The sequence below is a fragment of the Callithrix jacchus genome, chromosome 11, assembly GCF_049354715.1.
Source record: "Callithrix jacchus isolate 240 chromosome 11, calJac240_pri, whole genome shotgun sequence".
Classification (NCBI taxonomy): Eukaryota; Metazoa; Chordata; class Mammalia; order Primates; family Cebidae; genus Callithrix; species Callithrix jacchus.
The window spans coordinates 4,977,996-5,005,333 of record NC_133512.1 but is presented as its reverse complement, the minus strand read 5'-3'; the positions used below and the strand labels follow the sequence as shown (position 1 = coordinate 5,005,333).

Genomic DNA, 27,338 nt, shown 5'->3' with positions numbered 1-27,338 from the left:
CTGGTTTCCATGCCCACGGCTCTCACAGGTGGTCTTTGGAGTGGTCACAGTGTGAGCACCAATGTCACCTGGGAACCTGTTCAAAATGCAAATTCCCAGGCTCTACCCCTGACCTACTTAAGACTCTCAGGAGTGGGGCCTGGAAGTCTGCATTTCAACAGCACCCCTAGATGACTGATAAGTTGATTTCATGGATGAAGAAAGACATTCTCATTTTTCTTTGCTATTAATATTTAAAAACCTTTCACCCACAGGCAAGCTCTAGGAGCCCTAAGGGAGCAGAATCCCTGAGCCCTAAGAGCCGTCTTTATTCTGTATACCTGAAGCCTCAACCTTAATAACCTCTCAGCCCACAGAGCCAGTCACCCCTCGCTCTGCCCTCTTCTTCAGTATTTATGTCGCTGGGGATCATTAATAACCTGAGAGAGCAGGGAGATGGGTATTTACGTCTACACGCATTCTGTGTCCTAATTTTCATGATCAGAGTTAAGGAAGGGGTAAGCATTTTCTTCTATTTTTAGGACTCAAAAAAAGAATTGTTAGCTATCTCCACTAAATGTTCACAGAAAACCCAAGACGGTAAGCACGTTTCAGAACCTTGTTACTCAAAGTGTGGTCCGTGGACCAGCAACATCAACCTCACCTGGGAGCCTGCCAGAAATGCAAACTCTCAGGCCTGCCCTAGACCTGCTGCACCAGAATCTGCATCATTTTCTCAAGGCCCCAGCTGAGCTCTGAGCTTCTCAAGCTGGAGAATCCTGCTTTAGAACCTTCCTGTTGACCTGTACCAAGGCAGATGTCATCGTACGCACCGTCTTTATTATTCCCCGCACAGCCCACACGAGGCAACTGCTACCAGTTATTCATGAGCGCCGTGCTACACAGAGAGGTTAAGCCCACGTTCGAGTTCAAACTCAAAGTTACACAGTTAGCAGTAGGGGCTGGTTACCTCCTGGCCTCAACAGATGGAAGAGGGGAGGCAGGGCAGACTCAAAAGGGTTGGGGCTGGCCCCCCTCCACTGAATCAGGGTTGGGACTGGCCCCCCTCTACTGAATCTTTGGCTCCCTTCTCCCACAAATTTCAAAGGAAAACAAAAGCATCCTCTGAGTGTTCTCAATCTGAACTCCACCTTCCATTGTTTTATTTAGAGCAGCTGGTTCTCACGTTTTTTGCTTTGCCCACAAAATGGAGAAATAATTCTCTTATGTAAAAGCAGCCCACCAGGGCAGAAAAGTCACAATGGAAGAGGGAAGGTTTGTGTTCATCACAAAGTGTCCCAGACCAGTGTGGTCTCCAAAGCCCAGCTGCTGCCACCCCACTCTCTAAGGGCTCTGAACCCCCAGTGGCTAACTCATCACCTATCCCCATCTGGTTCTTGTTGTTAAAACCTTGGATTAGTGGACCCCATCCCTGATTGACTGAGTCTGCTTATTCGAGATTCTGGCCAAGGTTTGTACTTCTAACAATTTCCCCCAAGCAATTCTAAACTCCAGTTTGAGAAGCTCAGGCAAGGCTAGACAATTGCTGATTTAGCACTCGGCTTTCCTAGTTTTAATTCCTGTGGACTGGGAAGACAGCTGATACTATTTTAAACAAATACTATTTCCGCTCTCCTGGGACTGTGTATCTCAAAAGCCTCAGACTTGTGGCTGTTAACAGATAACCCTGTGAGATCGTATATGAGGGCAATACACTGAGCCTGCTACACTACGGCGCACAGTAGGCATACAACGGGCTTTTGCTGACTGGATGAATCAGTGGAACCTCTCCTAGGGATCCCAGCTTCTCTCTTCCAGAATCAGTTATAAGAACTACCAATGTGTAGGGCACGCTGGGAGCCAGATATAGGGCTGATGGCCCCACAGGGTCATGGGGTGAGCCTTATGCTGTGCTGAGGCACAGGATCCGAGAAATAAGAGGACACAGAAGTACAAGGAAAATGCAGCTGGGCTTGAGGGGCCAAGCCACCTATGAGCGGAGTCAGGCAAGGCCCCAAATGTCCAGAAGCCTGAGTATTTATTGTGTATAGGTTAGGGGGCAGGGCAGTGAGTGAAATCATCTTTAAGGATAGTGATAGGGTCATGAGCAATAAAACCTGGGGTCCACCCCCATTAGGTCATGTAGGACAGGAGGTAGACAGTGCACAGCAAGGGGCCCGTTCCCATGGAGGCAAGGGCCGTGCGCAGTAAGGGGTCCACCCCCATTAGGTCACCGAGGCTTGAAGGTGGGCCGTGCGCAGTGAGGAGGGTGCACTGTGCAATACTTCTATCTATGGGCAAACTACTTCTAAGAAGATTTATAGGAAGATGCTTTAAGTCACACAGCAGTGACAGAGCTGTCAGGGTTACCGCCACCTCCTGGCAGCTTCCAATGGGTTCTATGTGAAGACGCTTTTCAAGCAGCACAGTAGCAAGAGCTGACTGAGTTCACAGTCACCAAGGTGGATTGCCGGTCTGAGGGCAGCCTTCCACAAGAACTGGAGCAAGGTCCTACAACTCCTTTATCAGGAGGAGAGGCTCTCGCCCCAGGCCTGCCATACAGCGGGTGTCTTTATGATACTGAACACTGCCGCCTGGGCCATGGATTCTTGTCCTGGTATAACTGTTTTCCCTTAAATCATGCTCTGCACTGTGTCTGCTCTAGGCATTCCTCTGATTATAAGCTGCTTATTCCTTAATTCATGCTCTGTACTGTGTCCACTCTAGGCATTCCTCCGATTATAAACTAAGATATAATTATAGGTATATATGTAGGGAATATTCTTTAGGCACTCATACTATCAACTATTATATGATTATATATAGAGGATTTTATAAAGGGATTCTTCAAGCCCTAATTCTATAAACTATGATTGTGTAAAGGATTATATGAAAGGAAATAGCTGAGTGGTAACACCATAAAGTGAGATATTCCTCAGGCCCTAACTGTGCCAGGGTCTGCTTAGCTCTCATTCCTCGGTGCCTATGTGGGGGTCCCCACACCAGTGGGCTTGATTTGTTTCTCCAGCATCAGACCAAATGGGGTAAAAATCATCGCTGTTTAACACCCATCCCATAACCAGCTGGTTAGAAGGGAGAACACTTGCTCACCACCTCACCCTTGGGCTCAGCCACAAGCGGCCTCAGAGTCAGACATTTATTTTTAAAATTTTTAATTTTAAAGTGAAAGCCAGCTTATTAAGAAAGTCAAGGAATAAAGAAGGGCTACTCCAAAGGCAGAGCAGTGGCACTGGGCTGCTTCACTGAGTTTACTTAAAGTTACTTCTTGATTAGATGCTAAACAGGGGGTGGATTATTCATAAGTTTTCCGGGGAAGAGGTGGGCAATTCCTGGAACTGAGGGTTCCGCCCCTTTTTAGACTATAAGGGTAACTTCCTGATGTTGCCATGGGATTTGTAAACTTCTAGTTTGCTGATGCTTTATAATTAGCGTATAATGAGCAGTGAAGATGACAAAAGGTCACTTTCAGCGCCATTTTGGTTTTGGTGGGTTTTGGTCAGCTTCTTTATGAAAACTGTTTTATCAGCAAGGTCTTTATGACCTGTATCTTGTGCTGACCTCCTATCTCATCCTGTGACTTCATGCCTGACCTCCTGGGAATGCAGCTCAGTAGGTCTCAGCCTCACTTTACCCAATCTGTATTCAAGATGGAGTCACTCTGGTTCAAGCACCTCTCAAAGTTGGATATTTAAACTCCAATCCATGAGATGTACAAGGTACTGGCATTTAGAAATGCCAAGTCCTAAAAGCAGAGACCACTTTGGCTACCACCTTGGGCTGTGCTGCGTCTTGCATCAGCCCCGGGTCAGCTGACTCTGCTGTGACAAAGGGTGCTAAGGCTTGAAAGCAACCAACTTGTTACCTGTGGACTTTGGGCTTTTTTTTCTTCCTACTTTGGCTCCTCCCTCTTTCTGAAAAGAATGTTTCATAATTCATTTGGTGCTGACTAGGTAATAAAAATAAGAAAGGGGAGCCAGGCGCGGAGGCTCATGCCTGTAATCCAAGAACTTTGGGAGGCCAATGGGGGCAGATTACGAGGTGAGGAGTTCGAGACCAGCCTGACCAATATGTGAAACCTCATCTCTACTAAAAATACAAAAATTAGTTGGATATAATGATGCGTGCCTGTAATCCTGGCTACTCAGGAGGTTGAGGCAGGAGAATTGCTTGAGCTCAGGAGATGGAGGTTGCAGTGAGCCGAGATTGCCTCTCTGCACTCCAGCCTGGGCGACAGAGTGAGACTCTGTTCCAAAATAATAATAATAATAACAACAATAATAGTAGTAAAGGCGTTCCGACTCCACTCAGTGGTCTGTCCTGCCACCATCAAGCTCAGAGTTCCTTTAGTCTCTCACTGCCAGTGAAATTAAGATGCAACCTGTGATCAGTTTATAAAGATGTGTTGCTACTGGTGACCACAGAGTTAGGTGGCGGCAGAACATCGACAGTACTGGCAGGCGTTTTAGAGTAAACTGTGAGTGGCCATCCCCATCCTGCTTCCTGGATGGGTGGGGAGGGCATGTTTTCATTTTGAACCCTCCAGGTCAAATTTCCAGATGAAGCTGCTGCCCCGAGGCGGGTGTTCCACTGGCTTTCCTGACTCTGGACGTGACTTCCCTTTGACAATGAGTTTTGCACATGGCAACAATTTCCTCTGTGTTCTCAGCGGCAGCACTGGAAATGCCATCTCTTTTGGTGGATGAAGATGCATAGGTGAGTTCTTAAAAAGATAAATCCCGGCTGGGCGCGGTGGCTCAAGCCTGTAATCCCAGCACTTTGGGAGGCCGAGGCGGGTGGATCATGAGATCAAGAGATCGAGACCATCCTGGTCAACATGGTGAAACCCCATCTCTACTAAAAATACAAAAAATTAGCTGCGCATGGTGGCGCGTGCCTGTAATCCCAGCTACTGAGGAGGCTGAGGCAGGAGAATTGCCTGAACCCAGGAGGCGGAGGTTGCGCCATTGCACTCCAGCCTGGGTAACAAGAGCGAAACTCCGTCTCAAAAAAAAAGATAAATCCCTACCATAAAAGAAAAAAGCCCTTATCTTAGGCTGTGCAAGGCCGGGAGACTGAACTTCATTTGAATACAATAGGACACAGGGCAAATGACAGAGGTAACGTTTTTTAGAAATGTGTACGGTAAGCAAGGGTGCCCCTGCGCCAGGAGCTTGAGCATGGGGATGTTAATGACCGATAGTAGAAGCCACTGCACCTGAGGGTATCTGTGGGCGACCACACAGGGGCTGACACAGAGGAGGGGGTTCGGGTCATTACAAAATGTCAATGGAGGGACCGCATTAGGAAAAATAGCTACTGCATGCTGGGCTGAATAGCTAGGTGATGGTGCCACCACCATGGCACACGTTGACCTATGCAACAAACCCACATGTCCTGCACATGTAGCCCAGAACTTAAAATGAAAATAGAAACTAAAAAAAAAGTCAATTTACGAGAAAAGTGAAAATGCGAAAGCCAAATCATCTCCAAGTGTAAACGAAATATTAACCATGTTTGGCCTTTTAAATATAACGAAGAAGTCTACTGCAAAGTTTTTCCAGGATATTTAAAGTATCAAGACGTTGGTATTTTGAAAGGCCCTATGGCCTGCAGGGTATGAATCTACTTTCTCCGCTGAGGCCTACTGAATGCCAAGTGACTTCACGCTTCTTGGTGGCCGGACAGGCCCGGGCTCTCCTCTGGGTGAGACAGGAGCTCACACACTGGATGGAACGTGGTCATAAAGCAAGGGCAGGGAGCATGTCAACCTTCTCTCTCCCTCACTCTCTATGAAAGAAAACATTTCTCATTGGCTCATGCCTTTGAAAGAGAAGAGCTGGGTTCCCGCAGAGCCAAGAGGAGGTGTAGCTACCTTTGCTCCAATGCAAACGCAGGTGTGCATCCCAGAGCGGGCAGGCCCAAGGGAGAGCAGGGAGCAATGCGTCTGGGGGCTCCAGGGCCACTGGGAACCGTCACACCACACTGCCACAGCACTGTCTCTAGGATTCATTCCTAGAGGCCCAGGAGCTCATGGAGACAGAAGAGGCAGGCCATTCCCTGGGCCACTTAGAGGCTCAGTGAGCAACTATCCTTTTCCGATAATGAAAGAACCAACTGCGCTTGCTTCTTCACAGCTTTGTCAGTTTCCAGAGGGCCACACTGACGGGTGGAAGAGGAGCGCAGAGGAGCTCTGGGACCCTGCGCACATCGCTCAACTCCCTGCCTCAGTCTCCCCATCTGTTAAGTAAAGGGATGGGAGGAGATGACCCCAGCTCAGGGTACCTCTAGTTTTAAAAGTGCCTGATTCTAGAACTCTGGGAGGAAAAGGCAGGAGGGAGGGGCTAGCCTACAACTGAGAGAGGAAATGTGAGTCTCGTAAACATGGAAGCTGCTTTCTCCCTCCCTCTCGGTGATAATCGCGGAATGAGCTCCACCTAAAGACCCCTTGCTAAACTGCCTGGAGTCACAGCTCACCTTTAAGCTCTTATTTACTTACGTAGTAATCCCAAGAGGTTAATTTGGGTAAATCCAACAACGGTAAGAAGACACAGGTGGCCAGGAAGCTACAACGGGGTTAGCCCCTGAGTCCGGTTTTTTTTTAAAAAAAAAGCCAGGGGGAGGAATGGGGAGAAAACGGGAACCAACATTTACTAAGTACCAAAGATATGGCAGGCACGAGTCACAGCCAACACTCAGTCCTCACGACAACCCTGGGGGGTTGGGAGTAACAGTCCCATTTGACACACGACAAAACCAGGGCTTAGAAAGGTAACATGGCTCGGACACTTACTGCCACTCAGAAAACAGAAACCAATCAACCCGTGAGGGTGTGTGTGTGTGTGTGGGGTGTGTGTGTGTGGGGGGGGTGCGTGTGTGTCTGTGTCTGTGTGTGTGCATGGTGCGTGTGTCTGTGTCTGTGTGTGTCTGTGTGTGGTGCGTGTGTGTCTGTGTGTCTGTGTGTGGTGCGTGTGTATCTGTGTGTCTGTGGTGTCTGTGTGTGTGTGGTGCGTGTGTGTCTGTGTCTGTGTGTGCATGGTGCGTGTGTCTGTGTGTCTGTGTGGTGCGTGTGTGTCTGTGGTGCGTGTGTATCTGTGTGTCTGTGGTGTCTGTGTGTGTGTGTGGTGCGTGTCTGTGTGTGTGGTGGGTGTCTGTGTGTGTCTGTGTGCATGTGGTACGTGTGTGTCTGTGTGTGGTGCGTGTCTGTGTGTGTGTGTGGTGCGTGTGTGTGTGTGGTGGGTGTGTCTGTGTCTGTGTGCATGTGGTGCGTGTGTGTCTGTGTGTGTCTGTGTGTGGTGCGTATGTGTCTATGTGTGGTGCGTGTGTGTCTGTGTGTGTGTGTCTGTGTCTGTGTGTGTGTGGTACGTGTGTGTCTGTGTCTGTGTGTGGTGCGTGTCTGTCTGTGTGCATGTGGTGTGTGTGTGTGTCTGTGTGTGTCTGTGTGGTACGTGTGTGTCTGTGTGTGTGTGTCTGTGTGTGGTGCGTGTGTGTCTGTGTGTGGTGCGTATGTGTCTATGTGTGGTGCGTGTGTCTGTGTGTGTGTCTGTGTCTGTGTGTGTGTGTGGTACGTGTGTGTGTCTGTGTCTGTGTGGTGCGTGTGTCTGTCTGTGTGCATGTGGTGCGTGTGTGTGTGTCTGTGTGTCTCTGTGTGTGTCTCTGTGTGTGTGTGTGTGTCTGTGTGTGGTGCGTGTGTGTCTGTGTGTGTGTGTGTCTGTGTCTGTGTGTGGTGCGTGTGTGTCTGTGTGTGGTGCGTATGTGTCTGTGTGGTGCGTGTGTGTATGTGTGTGTCTGTGTCTGTGTGTGTGTGTGGTACGTGTGTGTCTGTGTCTGTGTGTGGTGCGTGTCTGTGTCTGTGTGCATGTGGTGTGTGTGTGTGTCTGTGTGTGTGTCTGTGTGTCTCTGTGTGGTGCGTGTGTCTGTGTCTGTGTGCATGTGGTGTGTGTGTGTCTGTGTCTGTGTGTCTCTGTGTGGTGCGTGTGTCTGTGTGTGCATGTGGTGCGTGTGTGTGTGTGTGTCTGTGTCTGTGTGCATGTGGTGTGTGTGTGTGTGTCTGTGTGTGTCTATGTGTCTCTGTGTGTGTGTCTGTGTCTGTGTGGTGTGTGTCTGTGTCTGTGTGCATGTGGTGTGTGTGTGTGTCTGTGTGTGTGTGTGGTACGTGTGTGTGTGTGTCTGTGTCTGTGTGTGGTGCCTGTCTGTGTCTGTGTGCATGTGGTGTGTGTGTGTGTGTCTGTGTGTCTCTGTGTGTGTCTGTGTCTGTGTGTGTGTATGTGTCTGTGTGTGTGTCTGTGTCTCTGTGTGTGTGTGTGTGTCTGTGTGTCTGTGTGTGTGTGTGTGTCTGTGTGTGTGTATGTGCGTGTGCGCGCACCGCATGCATTCCAACTTTTCAGTTCCCTGGAGCTGCACAGCCACCACCCTGCTGAGGTCAGTTTCGTCACTCATTCCTCGGGTCACATAGGCCCTGATGACCCAGATTTCACAGAGTGTTCAGCACATCAGTCAACTTTCTCCCCGGAGGGGCCGGGGCTGGTGGGCCGTGCCCGCTCCATGCCACACACCTAGCATTCAGCGCTTCGTGAGGAAGCCCTGCTGTAAATGCTCAGGCCCCACCCTTCCTTGTCAAGAGGAGCCATGGGCTTCCTGCTTCTGTGTCACAATGCGCCATTTGTAGGGTGGTTCTTCCCCATTCTTCCACGGGGCCAGGAAGGCATGCTGCATGACGGTGCATCCGTGTTTAAACGTTCTTATCATGCAGAGGAAGGCAGAAAGCAAACAAGGAGGCATTTCCTCAGCCCCTGCCATCAGCTAATTATTAGCTGTTTTTACAGAACCAAGGGAAGTGGCACCCACATGCTGTGCCGCCACCAGCCGGTGCTGGCTCTGTTAGCCTCTCCATTGCCCCAAAGATACCAACCACATGGTTCCTGAACAAGATGGTTACAAATAAGCGAAGGGAGCCCCAAAACAAAACAAGAGAAAAACCTTTGCAAGGGCAATTATGAAATTGACAGCAAGAGGCAGTGGAGACTGAAGTTGGGAGCAGGGAGGAGCTGCCTGGGGCACAAGGGACTCTGCACTTCCACACCGATGCCATTGTCATCACTGTCACCTTCATCACTCATCTCTGCCCTTTAGGAATGTTCCAAAGGTTCTTTACTTCTCCAAAGGTCTTTGGATGCGAAGACTCTTAATGCTAGATGGGATCTCACTGTGGGAATCACTGAGATGGGATTTCCCAGGCTGGTTTTGAACTCCTGGGTTCAGGGCCTCCAGAAGTACAGGGATTCCAGGCGTGAGCCACTGTGCCCAGCCTGCTCTGTTTTAGCCTGCCTGCCTGTGATAACCAGATGGCAGCACAGGGGCCTGGGGAATGAATGACCAAAGACATTCACCCCCTAAAACGTATGATCAGAAAGGACATGACTCTTGGATATTTTAGAAACAGGGTCTTCCTATGTTGCCCAGTTTAGAGTCCAACTCCTGGGCGTAAGCCATCCCACCTCGGCCTCCTAAGAAGCTGGGGCCAGGTGCAAGCTGCTACATCTGGCTTCACTCTTTCCTTTTTAAATCTCTGACTGACACAAGACAAGAGTCTTAATAAATAGCTTAGTTTCTTTCATCTGAAGACAAATAGTCCTCACCTTAATTTTTCCCCCCAGCTTTGTTTATAATAAAATGGTTCTTTAGAGAATTTGTCTTGATGTCAACCTGTATTTGTTAGGACCTTCAGGAGCACGTGAAGCCCTGACTAAGCTGAGTAGTTTGGTCTGAGTGTGTTTAAAATGGCCATGGGAGTGGCAAGCCAGAACTTGGTGGGAATGTCTACTGCCCACTCCAGTGCTCTAGGCAAACCCATGCGGACGCCAGCAGGGAACACCATCACTCGGATTTCTCTTCTACGAGAAGTTCTTTTACATCCTGAACGCTGAAGTCCACTCATTATTTAGCAGCAGGGTTAAGAACACAGACTCTAGAGAAAGGCTGCCTGGATCCAAACTTTGGATCTACCACTTACCAGTCTGGGCAATGACTCATGTATTCTGTGCCTCAGTTTCACCTGCCTCATATATTTGCTATTTCTAAAGCAGGTGGCACAGGCCCGGCACTCAGCAAGCCCCTGTCTATGCCCTCCTGGTTGTTGGGCACACTGGGCTGCTCCCTCAGGCCTAGACCACAGAGAGATAGATCCCCCTTCAACATTCCACACCTGGCAGCATAATTTCTGAGATACACCAGTGGAGGACGGAGGCAAGAGTCATGCTTGGGGCCAAGAGCCAGCATTGCATGCTGGGAGGTGGATCCCCCCAAAATAAAGCATTGCCGGCATGGATGGAAGGACGGGAAGCTGTGGTTGGTAATATTCTCCGATGACGAGAATTGACTCATCTGATCATTCATCACTAACTTCACAAGCACCAAACAGGTGGCCAACCTGGGCTAGGTTCTTACCTTAGTCACTTCAGGGCTGCTCTAACAAATACCATAGACTGGGTGGCTCAAACAATGAAGATTTATTTCTCACAATTCTGGAGGCTGGAAGTCCAAGACCAAGGTTCCAGCGATTCTATTCCTAGTGAGGGCTCACCTCCCAGTCTGCAGATGGTGACCTTCCCGTGTCCTCACATGGCAGAGAGTAGATCATCGATCTCATGTCTCTTCTCATAAGGGCACTCGTCTCATTGATAAGGGCTGTACCCTCTTGACCTGATTACCTCCCAAGGCCTCTACCTCCAAACACCATCACATTGGGGATTAGGACTTGAACGTAGGAAGCTGGTAGTGGGCAGGGGATACAACATCCAGTGCATGGCAATTCTGGAGCTATAACAGGGCACAAAACAGACATGGTCCTTTGCCCAACCTGAGCTTACAGTCTTACAAATAATCTCCTGCACGTAGATCTGCAGCTGGGGCCCGGGCTGCAGAGGGCTGCTTCCAGGAGCTTGTGTGCATCCAGGATGGTGTTGGTGTTGACTTCGTTGGGGAAAACTTCTCCGAAAAGGTCATGCTTGAGCCCAGACCTCAAGGATAAGAGGAGTTAATCACACCAAGAGGAGGGGAGAACATTCTAGGCAGCACAGACATCATGTGCAAAGGGCCTGTGGTGGGCCAGAGCATGGAGAGTTTGTAGGACAGAGAGGCCAGTGTGGCTGCAGCAGAGATAGGGAGGGGCAGGGTGGGGAAATGAGTTTGCAGAGGCCTGGCCACGCAGGGCCTCCCCACACCCTGGAAGAAGTTTGTTTCTTATCCCTTGAGCAATCCTAGGGTCACTGCAGGGTTTGAACAGGGGATCTGAATTTTGAAAAGTCCAAGGGTCTATGATATAGAGTACGGGTTGCAGAAGGGCCAGGGTGGTCACAAAAATGCCAGCTGAGTACTGAAGTAAGAGAGGTGGGGAGCTTGACTGGGAGGACAGCCGTGCACAGGCTCCAGAGATAATCAGGAGTTAATGTGCTTCGTCCAAAGGAGAGAACCCTTTACGTGAATGTCCACGGGAGCACTAGGCCCAGTAGCCCAAAGACGAAAACAACGCAAGCATTCGCCAGATGAATGGATAAACAAAATGTGGTATGTTAACACAATAAAATATTATTCAGCCATGAAAAAGCAATGAAGTACTGATACCCAGATGAACCTCGAAAACTATACTTAGTGAAAAAGATAGACAGAAAAGGCTACATATTGTATGAATCCATTTGTATAAGACAGCCATAGTAGGTAAATCCTACTTTGGGCAGAATCCAGATTGGTAGTTGCCAGGGGCTGGGGCGAGAGGGAATGGGGAGTGACTACTTAATAGGCTTCCGGTTCCTTTTCGGATGATAAAGATATCTTGGAACTAGATGGAGATGATGGTGGTATAAGACGTGACGATCCTAAATGCTGCTGAACTGTTTACTTTAAAATCGTTGGTCATTCATTTTACGTTAGGTGAATTATACCTCAATCATTTACAAAGTGACTTGTGTGATGGGCTAGACGTTGAGGAACCACTCCTTCAGTCAGCACTGAGGAATTCACAGGCCCCAGGTGCTGCTCTGGGCTATGGCTGTGGCGGAGCTCCCGTCAGGGGACCTGGGAGGTCAGCGCTCCACCCGCTGCCTCTACACTGGGGAGGCTGCCTCTACACTGGAAACATAAGGCGTCTCTGCACATAAGATTACTGAGCACCTAGGAGGGGAGTGCGCAGCCCAGTAATTCTTGGAATACTGACTGTTTGAAGTATAAAAAGAAACAGTTTTAGGGCAAATAAAATAAGTACTTCTTTCCAAATTGGGCACTAAACTTGTAATTATTGAAATGAATTATTCTAAGTGGAAGCAGGTCTGAAAATAGCACTGATTTCTGGAGGACTTTGTGGCTATTTCTGGGGAGTCTAGGAAAGTTACAGGCAGAGAGAGGCAAGCCCCAGGTGACAGCAAAACACTGGGATGGCCACGCCATGGTTTGAACCGGCCCTTTCCCTCCACAGGTTCTCAGGTTTACATGCCTGAGAGGCATGCCGGTGAGGAAAGCTGAGAAAGCAGAGTTTCCCTTGGCACTCCCTACTGAAATGCTGAACCCCAAATTCGGCAGGAAATGTCAGCCATGCCTGTTACAACATTTAGCTTGCAAGCAAAAGGGATCTGCCCCAGGTTTGCAAGGTAATGATAACTTGTTTCCTCAAACAAACCATGTTGATTTAGCCAACCAATGATCTCCCTTTCTAGAGTTTTCTTCCTCTTTGATGTTTTAAAGTTTACAGGCTCAAAGAATGGGTAAGACAGACACAGGAGAGAGACAGTCTCCAAACCCAAGAAACCACCCAACAATAAAACTGAATCCTAGGAGCATGTTTACCCCTGAGGTGTCAAAAGTCAGATATGCCAACAGAAAGGGCAGGGGTGGGAAAAAGGAAGATGGAGGAGAGCCAACACAAGGGGAAAGGATTAATAATTACTTAGTTGCTCAAATGCAAAGAAAATGACTTGTGAGTAGGACCGAGCTGGCGGTTGATAAAAACTCCCCATCCCTACTCTTTGACATGAGCACCCAATTATTCTTTTAACCCCAGGGATACATTCTTTCAGTCTGCAAACACTGAAGACTGCTAGTTCCCTCTCAGGCAGGCTCTAGCCTGCCAGGCTCCCAGAACTTCACATGCATATTTCTGTGAAGAACCCAGAGCTTTTCAGGAATTGTCGCATTAAGCAGAATTAGGACTTACGGACCCTCAGGGAAATCATTCTGGTTGCCATTTTTCTTATGCAATGCCAGCCTTCGGCTACTCTAAATGGTGTTTATGCAGCCGGCTCTCCTCTGCAATGGCAATAATCATAAAAATAAAGGCTTCAAATCCCCGGGTGAAAGTCCTGCTGATTCATGACTTACTTTATATTCATTTGCATTATGTCAGATTCTAGTCTTTAAAGCCTGCATGTTTCCTATTTTATTTCAAGGCAAACCAAACGGATTTGATTTTTTTTTTCCAGTGTGGGGAGCAAGAACTACAGGTGGCAGTTCATGAAATAGCATTCTCACTTCCTGAGAGTCACTGGTTCTCAGTTTTCTTTTGCACTAAAGCCAAATCCTCATCTTTTAGTTGAGCTCCCTTCCCATTAAATTTTTGGCCAGAAGTGCTTAAAAATAGACAAACTGTTTGGTGCTAGTTCCACAGGCTTTTCTGGCTCCCTCCAGCATACTGGGAGTGGGTGGGCCAAAAGCAAACTGGACCAGAGTAAGAGAGACGGGTTACAAAAATCAAATTAAATACCAGGCAAGGGCCATATCGTGGATGCCACGACGGTGTCCTGCCGGCCGGGAAGAGACACTTCATATTAATGACTTGGAACCACAGCAGCTTGCATTTCCTAGAATGCTCACCGTGTGCCAATGCAGGACCTTTATGCACGTAAAGGCACATGCCACGTGCACGTGCCACGCACGTGCTACAATGTGGTCCACATGATGGCTCTGCGTGGGTGGGAGGCATCATCATCCTTGCTCAACAGAGGAGGAATGCAGGGCTGAAGGGGTTAAGTAACAGGCTCAAGATCACCCAGGGGGTAAATAACTGGGCTAGGACTCAAATCCGTGTCTATTGTCCTGACCCCAGTGCGGGATTCCCCCAAAGCAACTCTAAGGAAGGAGTAATAGGATCCAGCTTGTGTTTCCAAAGGGTTACTCTGGCAACAATATTAATGCAGAAGTGAAACAAAATGAAATTAGAGAAACCAAACTGTAATTCTGTATGTTTTAGTTTTTCTTCTTAATTTAAAATTTTCTAGAATTTTCACTTTTCTAGCCATAGTATGAATACCAATTAACTGGTGTGAGCTTTATCCATGTAAAGTCTCTCCCTCTCCCACAAACATGTAACTTTTTCATAAATCAAAGCTGATTGAGTGCTGTTTCCAAATAAATTAAGCACTGAAACCATAAAAAACATCCCTGCCACATCCTGAAATAAAGCATCAAAATTCTTGTTACTTCCTCCCCTCTGACCCGCCAACGTCTTTGGAAAGCAAGTGTCAGACAAGAAGGTGTGGGTCAAGAGAAACAAAAGAAACCATCACTACATAGTGATTTATTCTCCATCTAGGAGACTTCGGCAGGTGGGTCGAGGAAGGGAACACAGAACTTACCTGCTGGAGGTGAGCTATAATACAAAACTGTGGCCTCATGAATTGTAACCACGGGAGAAAGGCCCTGATGCTCTCCCAACCCCGGAACGTGACACCTTTTCCAGGTTTACCCCTGGGACGTGCTGGGGATCTTGTTTTGATCCTGGACACTTCTGAGCCCTGCAAATCCCCAGTGCAATGCACACTGGGAAGATGCTCTGCTCTGTGACTCAACAGTGCTTCCAAGGAGCCTCTACCATAGATCACTTGACGGCCGCCTTGGGCAGGAAGTCACTGACAGGTGAACCAAGAGAGCAGGTAAGTTCAGGGTCACCTCTATGTGCGGTGCTGCTTTATTTCCTTTGGCTCTCTTCTTCAAACATAATTCATTCTGCTTTTTTTTTTTTCCTTGAGACAGGGTGTCTCTGTCACCAAGACTAAAGTGCAGTGGTACAATCACAGCCCACTGCAGCCTCAACCTTCTGGGCTCAAGCAATATTCCCGCCTCAGCCTACTGAGTAGCTGGGACTACAGGCGTGCACCATGATGCCAGGCCAATTTTTGTATACTTTGTAGAGATGGAATTTCACCATGTTGCCCAGGCTGGACTTGAACTCCTGGGCTCTAGCAATCCTCTTACCTCAGCCTCCCAAGTAGCTGGGACCACAGGCATGCACCACCATGAACAAATGTTTTTATTATTTTATATCTCATGGAGACAGAATCTCCCATTCTTAGAGCAGGTAGCTAGTCAGACATGAGTAGGACAGGAAAGGGCTCTCCCCTACCCCGTATACCAGGACTGTCAGGCGACCATCAAGTGATGGTCAGGGAGTTGTAAAAACTGTCTCCCTAAAATAGTAACTGGTCACAGTCGGTCCCAGGAAAAGGCAGTCTCCCAACAGATAGACACCTGGAGTTGGTGACTGGCAGCTTCCCCATAAGAGCCCAGGAATTGGGTGAGTAGGCTCAAACATGTGTACTTAGAGGCAAAATGGCAGAGTTTAACTGGTATATGACCTTATTCCAGGAACACTCGACTGGTGAGGCCACAATGCCTCAAGTGAGCATGTGCACAACTTCACTAAACACATCGTACATGCTCCCCTCCCACGTGCTGGCAGCCCACTGGGCACAATGACAACCCGCTCCAAGAGAGGAATCAGGGGAGACGAGACACAACCTCCTGAAAAGATGCCAACATATGAAATCCCCAGACAAAGGTCAGACCACATACTTGAATCTCTCAAGTCACCCACTTGGCCTTCTTCCAAGTGTACTTGACTTCCTTTTGCTTCTGCTCTAAAAGTTTTTAAGAAACATTCACTCTTGCTGTAAAACCTGCCATGGTCTCTCACTCTGCCTGATGACCCTCAGACAAGGCAAAAAGACCCTCTGAGGAGGCAAAAAATAAGGTTGCTGTAGATCCTCTGGATTCGCCACTACTAACCCTGCAGTGCCCAGGCTGGTCTCGAACTCCTGGGGTCAAGCAATCCTCCATGCTTCAGCCTCCCAAGATGCTGGAGTTATGCATGTGAACCACCACGCCAGGCTAATTCTGCAGGTAAAAATGAGTCTGCATTTCACGGACAAGAGTTGACGGGGGCAGGTCTTAGGGCATGGGCAAGAACAGGGTGGTGGCAGAGTTGGTGGTGGTGGGCAACCAAGTCCAGGATCTAGAAGGGGTCTTGGATAATGCTCCAACGGGATGTCAGTGAACACTTTTGAATTTCTACAAGGATGGAGCAAAATTTCTGAAACAAGGTTGGATGCATACCCCAAAATTTGAAATCTTGTGCAGGCCTAAACTCGTCATTTCAAGGCCTCCTGAAGGTTAATAAAAATATTTTATCAGTTGTAGGAGTTACTCATTCCAAATGCACTGTTAGCAGTGACAGAACTCTCCACTGAATTATTTTCTGGCAAAGCAAGCTTTAATGGCCTGCTCAATCAGGATAATTTTACCTGCTGAGACCATCAAGCATGAATGTGTTTAGCAACTCAGCAAAAACAGTTTCACCTGCCTGCTCTTCTGTTGCACTTAAAATTACTGACCAGCCCAAACTTCGCAGAATACAAAGTCATGATCTCCAGAAATGAATGAATGAATCATTCATGAAAAGTCTCAGAAACCTAAAAAAGTGAATTGAAAGTTCTCTCAGCACCAAGTCATTGTTAGCATTTCCTGGTAAGAGGTGTTTGAGGGTGGACTGAAAAAAGCAGGAAATTGCATGTAACTCGTGTCATTGTGGCTGTGTGAGAGTTTGTGTGAGGTGGTGCCTATGTGCAACAATTTTGAAGGGACAGCAGTGAGTTGGGCACATTTTCTTTCTGCTAAGAAGTAAAACAGAGTTAACAGACTAACAAGGCCGGAGGGAAAAGTGCTTAGGATATACCCAAGGGCAAGCAGAGGCCCTTTCATTACTGGAAAAATCCCAGAGTGGGTCTTCCTCCACCCAATAAATGGACTGGGACCGCGACTTTCCAACATTCTGGACCATGACTCATAGCAACAAATCAATCTTTATGTGGCAACCTGGTATATTCTATTTTTCTGCCTGCGAACAGTCATCTGTCCACCCACCCATTCGTCCATGCACACATTTGCACATACATCCATACATATACAGTCATCTGTCCACCCACCCATTCGTCCATGCACACATTTGCACATACATCCATACATATACAGTCATCTGTCCACCCACCCATTCGTCCATGCACACATTTGCACATACATCCATACATATACAGTCATCTGTCCACCCACCCATTCGTCCACGCACACATTTGCACATACATCTATACATATACAGTCATCTGTCCACCCACCCATTCGTCCACGCACACATTTGCACATACATCCATACATATACAGTCATCTGTCCACCCACCCATTCGTCCATGCACACATTCGCACATACATCCATACATATACAGTCATCTGTCCACCCACCCATTCGTCCATGCACACATTCGCACATACATCCATACATATACAGTCATCTGTCCACCCACCCATTCGTCCATGCACACATTTGCACATACATCTATACATATACAGTCATCTGTCCACCCACCCATTCGTCCACGCACACATTTGCACATACATCTATACATATACAGTCATCTGTCCACCCACCCATTCGTCCACGCACACATTTGCACATACATCTATACATATACAGTCATCTGTCCACCCACCCATTCGTCCACGCACACATTCGCACATACATCTATACATATACAGTCATCTGTCCACCCACCCATTCGTCCATGCACACATTCGCACATACATCTATACATATACAGTCATCTGTCCACCCACCCATTCGTCCATGCACACATTCGCACATACATCCATACATATACAGTCATCTGTCCACCCACCCATTCGTCCATGCACACATTTGCACATACATCCATACATATACAGTCATCTGTCCACCCACCCATTCGTCCATGCACACATTTGCACATACATCTATACATATACAGTCATCTGTCCACCCACCCATTCGTCCATGCACACATTCGCACATACATCTATACATATACAGTCATCTCCTGGTATTCATGGAGGACTGGTTCTAGGACCTCCCTCAAATACCAAAATCCACAGATGCTCAAGTCCCTGATACAAAATGGCATAGTATTTGCATATAATCTATGCATAGCTTCCTATAGATGATTACTTATAATACTGAATACAATGTCAATGCTTTGTAAATACATGTTATACTCTATTGCTTGGGCAATAATGACAAGAATAAAGTGTACGAGTTCAGTAGGGATGCAACATTTTTGGCTTTGAATATTTCAATCCTTGGCTGGTTGAATCTACAGATGTGGAGGGCTGATTATACTGAAACAAAGACTGGGTGAAATGTACTAAAATGATTTTATGATCTAGTATTTGAGAGTGAAACTCAGGTCTTTCTCACTACAAAGTCCTTGATCTTTCTAGAATATCAGGAGGCTTTCTCCTTTGCCTTTTATCTTTGCCAAAACCATCTGAAATGTTTTTGTTGGACTTTTTGCAAATACTGCCTTAGAAGTCTCCTCAAGCAAAGGAAACTGTCACCAAATCCAGTCCAGCTCTGGGACATCAAAGAAGCATGAGTTGCTCTTCAGGAACCCAATAAGTGAAAAACCACACTCAATAAATATCACCTTCAGCCCCCAGCAATACATCTAGCTTTCAAAAATCACGTGTTGCCAGAAAGATTAACTGCTGAGTTTTCATCAGAAACAAAGGAAGCCAGAGGCAGTAAGATGGCATATTCAAGGCGCTGAAGGACAAAAACATCAACCAATCTTACATCCAGGAAAACGATCTTTCAAAAATGAAGATGAAATACAGTCCCAAACAAAAATGGAGAGAATCTGTTGCTAACAGACCTGCCTGACAAGAAACCCAAAAGAAAGGTTTTTAGGCCGAAAGTAAGTGACCCCAGACCAAGTAGAATCTTCATGACAAAATAAACAGCATCAGTAAAGGTATTTATAAAAGACACACATGCATATTTCTCCTCCTCCATGTTCTTAACTGATTTAGAAAGCATTTGTGTAAAACAATGGGTATACGACTGTACTGCTGGGCCTGTAACATGAAATGTAATATAGGTAAACATAATGACAAAGGACCTACATGGGATTAGAGATGTATTGGAGTGAGGAAGTCTACCAGATGGTAACTGGAATTCACAGGAAAAAATGAAAGCTAGAAATGGTAAACGAAATGGTTAATATAGCTAACTCTGTAAATATACACTACTCTACTTTGTAACTTGTCTACTTTAGAAGACATAAACATATGTAAGATAATAGGCCGGGCGTGGTGGCCCATGCCTGTAATCCCAACACTCCGGCAGGCCAAGGTGGGAGGATTACTTGAGTCTAGGAGTTTAAGAACAGCCTGGGCAACATAGAGAAACCCTGTCTCTACTAAAAATAAAAAAAAACTATTATAGCTGGGCATGGTGGTACGTGCCTGCAATCCCAGCTGCTCGGGAAGCTGAGGTGGGAAAATCACCTGAGCTTAGGAGGTTGAGGCTGCAGTGAGCTGAGACTGGGCCACTGCACTCCAGCCTGGGCAACCAGAGTGAGACTCTGTTTCAAAAAAAAAATTATATATATAGATATATATATGAGAATGATGATTTTTATAACAATGTATAGTATAAGGTGTAACATATACAGATGCATAGACAACAGCACAAACCGGGAAAGAGGGAAAATGTTACTATTGTAATAGTAACATTTCTATATCTTACTAACATTAAGTGAGCATAAGTCTGAAATAGAGTACAAATTTGAAGTAAGTTAGTACAAATTTGGTAAGTTAAGATATATATGGGGAGGCTGGCAAGATGGGTGAATAGGAAACTCTCCAGTCTGCAGCTCCCAGCAAGATCAACACAGAAGGTGGGTGATTTCTGCATTTCAAACTGAGGTACCTGGCTCATCTCAATGGGACTGGTTAGACAGCAGGTGCAGCCCACAGAGGATGAGCCGAAGCAGGGTGGGTCATTGCCTCACCTGGGAAGCACAGGAGGTGGGGGAATTCTCTCTACTAGCCAAGGGAAGCCGTGAGGGACCATGAGGAATTGTGCATTCTGGCCTTGATGCTATACTTTTCCCATAAATTTCACAACCCACAGACAAAAAGATACCCTCGGGTGCCTACACCACCAGGGCCCTGGGTTTCAAGCACAAAACTGGGCAGCCATTTGGGCCGACACTGAGCTAGCTACAGGAGTTTTCCTTCAGACCCCAGTGGCACCTGGAACACCAGGCGACAGAACCACTCACTCCCCTGGAAAGGGGACCCAAGCCAGGGAGCCAAGTGGTCTAGTGCAGTAGATCCTACCCTCACAGAGCCCAGCAAGCTAAGATCCAATGGCTTGAAATTCTTGCTGCCAGCACAGCAGTCTGAAGTTGACCTGGGACACTTGAGCTTGGTGGTAGGAGACGTGTCCACCATTACTGAGGCTTGAGTGGGCGGTTTTCCCCTCACAGGGTAAACAAAGCCGCTGGGAAGTTCAAACTGGGCAGAGCCCACTGCAGCTCAGCAAAGCAGCTGTAGTCAGACTGCCTCTCTAGATTCCTCCTCTCTGGCAGGGCATCTCTGAAAGAAAGGCAGCAGCCACAGTCAGGGGCTTATAGATAAAACTCCCATCAGGCCGGGCGCGGTGGCTCACGCCTGTAATCCCAGCACTTTGGGAGGCCGAGGCGGGTGGATCACGAGACCATCCTGGTCAACATGGTGAAACCCCGTCTCTACTAAAAATACAAAAAATTAGCTGGGCATGGTGGCGCATGCCTGTAATCCCAGCTACTCAGGAGGCTGAGGCAGGAGAATTGCCTGAACCCAGGAGGCGGAGGCTGCGGTGAGCCAAGATCGCGCCATTGCACTCCAGCCTGGGTAACAAGAGCAAAACTCCATCTCAAAAAAAAAAACCTCCCATCTCTCTGGGACAGAGCACCTGGGGGAGGGGGCAGTTGTGGGCACAGCTTCAGCAGACTTAAATGTTTCTGCCTGCTGGATCTGAAGTGAACAGCAGATCTCCCAGCACAGCGCTTGAGCTCGATAAGGGACAGACTGTCTCCTCAAGTGGTCCCTGACTCTGTGCCTCCTGAATGGGTGAACAGGCAACAAACAGAATGGGAGAAAATGTTTGCAATCTATCCATCTGACAAAGGACTAATATCCAGAATCTACAATGAACTTAAACAAAACAACCCCATCAAAAAGTGGGTGAAGGATATGAACAGACACTTCTCAAAAGACATGTATACGGCCAACACACATATGAAAAAAAGCTCATCATCACTGGTCTTAGAGAAATTCAGATCAAACCCACAACGAGATACCATCTCACGGCAGTTAGATGCTGATCATTAAAAAGTCAGGAAACAACAGATGCTGGAGAGGATGTGGAGAAATAGGAACACTTTTATACTGTTGGTGGGAGTGTAAATTAGTTCAATCATTGTGGAAGACAGTGTGACAAATCCTTAAGGATCTACAACCAGAAGTACCATTGGACCCAGCAATCCCATTACTGGGTATATACCCAAAGGATTATAAATCATTCTACTCCAAGGACACATGCACACATATGTATACTGCAGTACTATTTACAATAGCAAAGACTTGGAAGCAACCCAAATGCCCATCAATGATAGACTGGATAAAGAAAATGTGGCCCATATACACCATGGAATACTATGCAGCCATAAAAAAGGATGAGTTCATGTCCTTTGCAGGGATATGGATGAAGCTGAAAATCATCATTCTCAGCAAACTAACACAGGAACAGAAAACCAAACACCACATGTTCTCACTCGCAAGTGGGAGGTGAATAATGAGAACACGTGGACACAGGGAAGGGGACATCACACACTGGGGCCTGTTGGTGAGTAGGGGGCTAAGGGAGGGATAGCACTGGGAGAAATACTTCATGTACATGATGGGTTGATGGGCGCATCAAATCACCATGGCATGTGTATACCTATGTAACAAACCTGCACGTTCTGCACAGCTTTCCCAGGACTTAAAGTACAACTAAATATATATATATAGTAAATTCTAGCACAATCGCTAAGAAATTAACTCAAGATAGTGAAAAAATTATTAAAATAATTAAAATGTCATATTAGAAAACATTCACTTAATGCAAAAGAAAGTAATGAGGAACACAGGAACAAAAAAAGACCTAAGACATGGAAAACAAGAGGTAAAATGGCAGACATAAATTCAACTACAGCAATAATATAAAATATGAATGGATTAAACAATCCAGTAAAAAGGCAGACTAAAACTGGATTTAAACACAAGATCCAACTATATCCTGTGTACAGGAGACACATTTAAGATGCAGAGATACAAGTAACTGAATGCAATAGGATGGAAAAAGGTATATCATGCAAATAGCAACCATAGGAAAGCTGAAGTTACAATATAAGAAAAATAGACTTTAAAACATAATCTGTTACTAGAGTTGAGGAGGAACATCCTATAATAATAAAAGAGTCAATCAATTAAAAACCCAGTCATTATAAATATATGTGTACCTAATGACAGGACCCCAAGATACATAAAGCAAAGACTGAGAGAATTCAAGAGAAAAACAATTCAATAATAATAGTTGGAGAGTTCAATACCTACTTTCAATAACAGAACAACCAGACAGAAGATCAACAAGGAAGTAAAAGACTTGAACTACAATATAAACCAACTAGACCTCCAGACATCCATAGAAGACTCTAACCAACAGAAGCAGGATACACATTCTTCTGAAGTGCACATGGAACATTCTTTGGGACAGACCTTATGCTAGGCCATAAAACAAGCCTCAATTCATTTACAAGGACTGAAGTCATAGAAAATATGTTTTCTGACCACAGTGATATGGAATGAAATTAGAAATCAGTAAAGTAAGAAATTCACAAATTTGTGGAAATTAAATAACACACTTGTAAATAACTAATGGGCCAAAGGAGAAATCACAAGGGAACTCTAAAAATGCTTTGAGATGAATTAAAATTAAGATACAGCATACTAGCTAAAGCAGCGCTTAGAGTGAAATTTATAGGGTAGATCTTCTTTAGTGATGTAAAGAAAGATGTAAATCAATAACCTAAGCTTCCACCTTAAGACGGTGGGCAAAGAAGATCAAACTAAACCTAAAGGAAGGAGGAGAGAAACATAAAGATGAGAGAAGAAATTAATGAAATAGAGGGTGGGAAAAAAAAGAAGAAAAATCAATGAAACCAAAAGTTCTTTGAGAAATTTAGCAAAAATTGAGAAACCTTTACCTAGACTGATTTAAAAAAAAAAAAAAGGAGAGAACACTCATGCTATCACACCAGAGACGTCCACTTGCTGTCTGAGCTCTGGCTGCCCCCGTGGTCTGGGGTGAACCATGAGGGAGAAAGCCAGATCGATGCAGACCTCACCAACAGCTGGTTCCTTCTCTCAGTGGCTAAAGCTCCTCCAGTTTCTGCCTGCTTCGGCCCCACTTTGGTACCTTCAAATACTCGTGTGCATTTTCCCTAGCGTTTATATTGCTATTTGAGGGAAGGTTATTCTGATATAAGTTGCTCTGTCATTATCAGAACTGGAAACTCCAGGTGCCCTCCCAGAAAAAAGACGGCATCTCAAGGAGGTAGAGCGCGCACAGGAAAAGTTCTTAGCACGGGCACGCTATGCTTAAACCATGGGCTGGACAAGCTCACAGAACCAGCCTCTCATTTATGAGCCACCATGACAGGCCAGCGTAACTCTCTCTAGCTGATGGTAACAGAAGTCTCAGCAAAACATGGAGGCGGGGGGGTAGGGGGCATGACTTTTCCTGGCCAGAATGAGCCAGGCTCTCCTGTACACAACTACTGCAAATGGCAACTCCACCCCCAAAACCTTTAGGCCTGACTGAAATGACTCTTCCGTCCTTGGGATAGGCCCTGCCTTGGCCTCTGCCTGAGTCTGTAATCCACATGGATATTATAAGACTTCGGTTGTTTTCTTCAGTAAATCCAGAATCAATTGGAAGACTGAGAAGTAACAAAACTTTTAGAGTATGAAGAAAAATTAATTAAATAACCATCGGAGTGAAAGATGGCAGCGGTGCAGACCCCCAGGCGGCTCATTTGACCGAGATAAGCCAAGCTCCAGGCATGATTTACTTCCTTTTCGCACTCCTGAATTCATATTGTTGTGTTTAAGTGGCTGCAAAATTAAAATATATATTTCAATGTAAAATCACTATTTTCATTATAAAAACCAAGTAACTGTACAGAAATTACCAAAAAATTATTGCATATATGTAACTTTAAATGTAACATAAAATTATTTCATAATACTTTTTAATACTAGAAAGCAAAACGCTTTTGAAGACTAAAATGCTTCGGGTTAGTAGAAGTTGGGGAAGGTGAGCTATGACTTTGTTAGATTAACTGGGACAGGGCCAGGTTCCTGAGTTAAGGACAGCCGAGAAGGGATGAAGCTGGCTGTACAGGATGAGAATTTACCTTTAAGAAAACTATCAGCACAGGAAAGAAGAGAAATAGGACAGTGGCAAAAATGACAGGAGGGCAAATGCCAGCACGACTGCAGGTGTAAGAAGACCTACATGTGTCTGAAGTTACAGAGGAAGGAAATGGTTCTAGAAAGGAGATTAAGAATGGAAGCACAGGTGTCTATAAACCAGATAATTCCTTTTGAATAACCCATGTGGGGTCAAACCATAAGCCACAAAGAGAGAACGGATGGGATGTTGTTTCTATACCAGTGGGACCTGATATTGTCTAAAATCTGGCTGGAATCTAACCACATAAATGCCCCCCCCCCACCCCACTGACTGGGCACTAAACCTCACTGGTAAGGATTGATTCATTTCCTCACTAGGTTTATCTCATTCAGTAGATGAGAGACGCAATTTCAACATGTTGTGGGGGAAAGAAATGAATCCTTCCTCCACTAGTGTCAAGAAGTATTAACCCGAGGGCTCCATGGAGAAGCTTCAGGAGCGTCGGGACCTCCTGAGTATGGACTTCAACGAGTACCTGTGTGTGTGGAGAGGTACATATATGCATCTTTCTGGGATGAGGGCATGAAGCTTTCATTTGATATTTAAAGGGGCCAGTAGCCAAGCACCGCTGATCTAAAAGGACAGTTGGCAAACTCTCTCTCTGTAAAAGGACAAGTGAGATGTATTTTGGACTTTTCGGGCGATACTGTCTGTCACAACAATTTAACCTGTTGTTACAGTGGAAAGCAGCCACAGAAAATAAGCTGAATGGGTATATTTGTGTTCCAATAAAACTTTATAAAGCAAGCTATGGGCCAGATTTCACCTGCAGACTGACCATAGGTTGCTCTGATCTAGAAGGGCCTCCCTGTGCAGGATTCTGGGCAGCTCAGGGCGGCTCCATCTCTGTGTACCATCCGCCCTTCTAGCCCTGTACACCTCCAGCCACCTATTCCATTCCTCCTGCTCCTCCAGCCACAGCTGCCCAGGGGATCTTAAAAAGTTCAGTCCAGGAATATTAAATTGATTTTAAAAGCTGAAAATGGAAACAAAGTTATCTAATTATTATTTTTAACGTTTTTTTCTTTTGAGGTAGGGTCTTGCTCTGTCACCCAGACAGGAGTGCAGTGGTGCAGTCATAGCTTGCTGTGGCCTCAGCCTCCCGGGCTCAAGTGATCCTCCCACCTCAGCCTCCTGAGTAGCTGGGACTACAAGTATGTGCTGCCATGCCCAGCTAATTTTTAAAAACTTTTGTAGAGAGAGGGTCTCACTACTAGAGAGACTTTTGAAAACTTTGTAGAGAGAGGGTCTCACTACTAGAGAGACTTTTAAAAACTTTGTAGAGAGAGGGTCTCACTACTAGAGAGACTTTTAAAAACTTTGTAGAGAGAGGGTCTCACTACTAGAGAGACTTTTAAAAACTTTGTAGAGAGAGGGTCTCACCATTAGAGAGACTTTTGAAAACTTTGTAGAGAGAGGGTCTCACCATTAGAGAGACTTTTGAAAACTTTGTAGAGAGAGGGTCTCACCATTAGAGAGACTTTTGAAAACTTTGTAGAGAGAGGGTCTCACCATTAGAGAGACTTTTGAAAACTTTGTAGAGAGAGGGTCTCACCATTAGAGAGACTTTTAAAAACTTTGTAGAGAGAGGGTCTCACCATTAGAGAGACTTTTAAAAACTTTGTAGAGAGAGGGTCTCACCATTAGAGAGACTTTTAAAAACTTTGTAGAGAGAGGGTCTCACCATTAGAGAGACTTTTAAAAACTTTGTAGAGAGAGGGTCTCACTATTAGAGAGTCCAGGAGTCAGAGACCAGGTTGCCCAGGCTGGTCTCTAACTCCTGGGCTCAAGTGATCCTCCTGCCTCAGCCTCCCAAAGTGCTGGGATTAGGTGTGAGCCACTGCACCTGGCCTTAAATATTTTTTTGATGTCATGAGAACATTAGGTGAGGACCTCTCTCTTGACAACCTGTTTGTTTTTTTTTTAAGCACTTTCACTACTGTATTTAAATAAACATTTGTGTGATTGCTAAGGTTTTCCTCTTAAGTTACAATGTGAGCTACAGGAGATGGGAAAGGGAAAGGTCCGGTCCGCAGCTGTAGGCATCTTCCAGCCTCGAGCGAGCCCTGATGAAGGGAGGTGCTCAATACACACTGGTTGAAAGAATATGTTTTACATAGTTGTAACCGCAGTAGGTATAACGGCTTACTCTCCCTTACGGCAAATATCATACCACATTTCTATGAGGCTAAAAGATCTTATCACAGCCTCATAGAAATGTGGCATCTAGGTCCTTGGGTAGATCTACCCCAGATTTTTTAACCTCTCTCTTCCCACACAGCACTGAACTGCCTCCTACTTACTCACAATTATAAAGCATGCTATAGCGTGCTTATTATTTCTCCATTTTTACGGATCATTTCCTTAAGATACACTCCCAGGAACGGGATGACAGGTCAAAGGAGAGGGACATCGCAAAGGCTCATGAAATACGCTGCCCAGGAACTTGACAGCACCATATCAGCTGCCCGTGCCAGCGGTGGCCGGGGGCACAACTTCGCCATCACACGTCATGCTTTCAAACTTCGGTAATGCAGCACACTTAAAATGAACCTTCATGGTTTAATTCGCTTGTCTTTGATAGCTGAGAGAGCTAAAGACAATTTAAAAGTCCTATTTGGGGACTCTAATTTTTGCTCACTTTGAA

General features: G+C 46.1%; 1 protein-coding gene and 1 long non-coding RNA gene across 6 annotated transcripts in view; one reads left to right on the top strand and one right to left on the bottom strand.

Moving 5' to 3' along the window:
- EEPD1 (endonuclease/exonuclease/phosphatase family domain containing 1) overlaps positions 1–27,338 on the bottom strand; it is a 141,874-nt gene that overhangs the window by 21,981 nt on the left and 92,555 nt on the right. The window lies entirely within an intron of this gene.
- Positions 1,301–10,710, top strand: LOC118143599 (uncharacterized). The gene is made up of 3 exons (XR_013523819.1): positions 1,301–1,450; positions 4,544–4,713; positions 6,135–10,710. It is a non-coding gene; the product is annotated as an uncharacterized LOC118143599 (long non-coding RNA).